At 44.6% G+C, this 3775-nt stretch overlaps 1 pseudogene; it reads right to left on the minus strand.

Moving 5' to 3' along the window:
- Positions 1-586: 586 nt before the first annotated feature.
- Positions 587-702, minus strand: LOC136638090 (5S ribosomal RNA; annotated as a pseudogene).
- Positions 703-3775: the final 3073 nt, after the last annotated feature.

Below are 3775 nucleotides of genomic sequence, written 5' to 3' on the forward strand. Positions count from 1 at the left end.
GCAGGTCAAGGGTAGGTGGAAGATCAAAGTAGATCTGGGCAGGAGATGGTATAGAGTGTAAGGCAGTGGAGGTACTGGGGGAGAAGGGGAGCAAAATTACTAGGCACCAAGCCTGTTGAGCCTGTGGGGGCTGCACTGTCACACCCACTATGGCACCACCTTCACCTGCCATGCCACCACTACCACCTCCACTTGCCCTTCAGAGCTGTTTTGGGGGCAGGTGAAGCCCCCGCGCTGTGTCTGTGGATGCTCTGAAGGCCATCTGAGGCTTCTGCAGCACTCTTAAACAGAACTTCTGGTTTTCATTGGAGAACCGGAAGTATAGTTAATGGCACTGCAGAAGCCTCAGAAGGCTTTCGGGAACGTCATGCAAGACTCTGTTATGACTGGTTAAGTATCTGGGGGGTGGCATGTTGTGGTCCTCTGCCTCAGAGTGGCACAGGGACCGGGTCCACAACTGGTGGAAGGGGGTGGAACTTAGTGGCAGTCATGCATTTTGGATCCTATCCCTGTTTCCCAGCCCATCACACCCATACCTCTCCCCTGACCTGGTTGGCAATCTTCAGTCTCGAAAGACTATGGTATAAGCCTACAGCACCTGGTATTCCCAGGCGGTCTCCCATCCAAGTACTAACCAGGCCTGACCCTGCTTAGCTTCTGAGATCAGACGAGATCAGGCATGTGCAGGGTATGCCAGTGAAATCATTATGTGTGAGGAGTTCATTCTGTTCACTGGGACTCTCAAGTAAATGTGAGAACCTCCTCACCCCAGCAATGTCTTTTCTAGTGGCTGTCTGCTGGCATTCTTTTGCATCTTTTTAGATTGGGAGCCCTTCTGGGACCAGGAGCCATTCGTTATTTGATTTTTTTCTGTAACCATTTTGTGAACTTTTCGTTGAAAAGTGATATAGAAATACTGTTGTAATAATAATAATAATAATAATAATAATAATAATAATAATAATGATGATGATGATGATGATGATGATGATGATGATGATGATGATGATGATGATTTCAGTCTGATTTAGAGAAGCTGTGAAAGAGTTTAGCCAGGGAAATCAGTCATCTCCAGCCCTAGTAGCCTTATGTAAGGTTTTCAGGCCCCAGGCAGGGAATAAGATCCAGGGGCAGCTTCTGCTACCACCCCTGCCCCCCTCCTGGGCCTGCCCATCTCCAAACCCTCCCCCTACCCAGTTTTGCCCCTCCTCACTTCCCCCATCCCCCTGTTCCGCTGGAGCAGTGGGGCCGGTTCCTCTCCTGCTGGTGCTAGTGCCCACCTGCACAGGCCTCAGTGCTATTGGTAACTACTCTTGGCCATCACAAGTGCTTTATGGCACTTTTACAGCAGCCGTCTCTTGGGCAGCATGTGCAAGAGTAGTGCTTGGGAGAGCAGGATCAGGCTGCAAGTCTCCTTTGGGTCTCTGGTAATTCAAACACAGTCACAGGTCCCACTTGGATGTTACTAAGAGGCTCTGCCAGCTACAGCAGTGGTCACACAGGTCCAGCTAGAACAATTCATGAGTAAGCCATTTACTAAGAAGGTTACTTCCTAAGCCACTCAGCTATTCATTGCACACTTCCAATCTTTCAGTAAACCAACTTGCAACATCCCCTGAAACTGGTGTGACAGCAAAGACTTTCATTATTCCGACTGAAGAGTCTCCTGCCTCCCCAATCAGATATGCAGTATGTTCAGGAAACAAACTGAATATCTTGATCTCCCCAAAGGAACAGCTGCTCAATTGCAAAGTTAGCCAAGGGCTCAGCTGCCTCTGAAATCAGATTGGTCATATTCATAATGTTGAACAGTGGTCATTCAATGACTGAAGTGTATTCTGATTTCATTATTTTAAAATCTACGACTTAATAACTTGAACTGAGAGACGTAATGCATGAGTACAATACATTCTAGAAGTAAGTTTAAGTTTTATAATAAGTGGGGATAATTGGGGATGAAAAATGAAAGAAAACGGCATGGCTTAGTAAATGAGTAATTAACCTTTCAACTCTAGAACTACAGATGGAATCCTGACCAGAGTGACTGAAACAGCTTTAATGGTTGTTAAAGAGTGTAATAAAATTAATTTGATTTATTTCTTTTCCTTCCTTTTCAATCCCCTTACTTGGAGTCCCACTTACAAGGACATTCCACCTTACCATCAACCCATTTCTCACTAATGCATCATCCAAAAGGATTAATCTTTTTTCTTTCCTTCTCTTAAACACTACAATTATCATCTCAATAGCTCTATCTAGACGAAGGAATTGAGGTATTAAGTGGCATACCCATATGGCCATTAGAGCCCTACTACTGAGAGCAGAGTAGTAAGGCGGCAGGTTTGCATTTTTATTGCTTTCACTTTGTGTCAGAAATTTAGTCTGCCTACAAAAATGTTGTAAAAACAAAGTCTAAGGAAATTGATTTATGAAGTAATCTCATGCTACTCAGAAGTAATCCTCACTGTGGGTTTACTCTCCACACTCCAATAAACATGTCTAGGACTATTGTCCTATATGGCATCCCAACAAGTGCTTCTGCCAAGGGGAGTGCCCTCTGGGAGTGGAAGTCCTCTGTGGTTATGGCTTCCTTCTTTCCTGGAGGGAGCTCTCAATGACAGATGCACTAATCTGGATGCTCCCCATAGTAAATAAACTAAAACAACTTATTAACCTTTTTTACGAGGGTCTCTCCCCAAGTTACTGGTGTCAGCTGCATTATACAGACTGAACTTAGCATTCTTATGGTTAAACATTTATCAGACCAATAGTGACAATGAGTGTTGGATATTTATTTTTTTTTTGTAGCTACTATGGTGTGCATTAATATATTCTTACCCCTGGGGGCTGGAGACAAGAATAGGCCCTCAGTTTGGCTGTACTTGTCGTAAGAGGCGACTAAACAGCCACCAGGTAGATGGGACTCGTTAGCCTGGGAAGGCTATCCCCCATGGGATGCTGCCACTCCCCTGCATGAAAATCTTTTTCCCCACTTACCTGGAGCGCAAGGAGCTGCATGACCCCAGGAAGAACCCCCTTCTGAAGGTTCCTCGACACTTTAAACTGTGCTTCAGGCAAACTGGAAGCAGAGTTTCCAACCACGTTGGGAGCCTCAGGAAAGCTTTCACGGGGTCCGAAAAGTGCACGACGCTCTGTACCCAGGGCATTTGCCCCATCAAGTGAATGGCAGGTCCGCCACTGGCTACAGAGAAAGCATCATCAAGAACATTTTGGGTCACATGATATAACTTAGGATTCTTATACTCGGGGCCAGCCTATCCATGAGGTCAAGTGAAGTGGTCACCTCAGGCAATAGATTGGAGGGTGGTATCCATATCTGTCTGCCTACTTCCCTCCACTGCTCTTCCTTTTCCTTTTCTTCCATTCCCTAGGTTAACAAGGAAGAGGAGAACAAAGAGGATGAGGTAATGTAGAGGGGAAGTGACTGCTGAGCTAGAACATTGGAGAGTAGGTGCAGAGGCTCACATATCATTGGGTAAAGGGGGGGCAAGTATTTGGCATGTTGCCCAAAACCTCAGGAAATCCTGGGCTGCCCCTTCTTGCACTCAACATGCACTCTCTTGTCTCTAATTATATTTGGGTATTATTTCAAATAATGAAATTTTTTGATTAATTTCTTGATTAATTTTCATTATAAATAAAATTAATGAAAATAGAAACCTTTTGAAAACAAATCATGTTTAAACTCAATTCACAGCATTAAAAAAAGTCTTAAGAAGCAGCTGAAGCAGGTAGTTGCAACTCTCATATGATT

Source organism: Tiliqua scincoides, chromosome 1, assembly GCF_035046505.1.
Source record: "Tiliqua scincoides isolate rTilSci1 chromosome 1, rTilSci1.hap2, whole genome shotgun sequence".
In the NCBI taxonomy this organism is placed as follows: Eukaryota; Metazoa; Chordata; class Lepidosauria; order Squamata; family Scincidae; genus Tiliqua; species Tiliqua scincoides.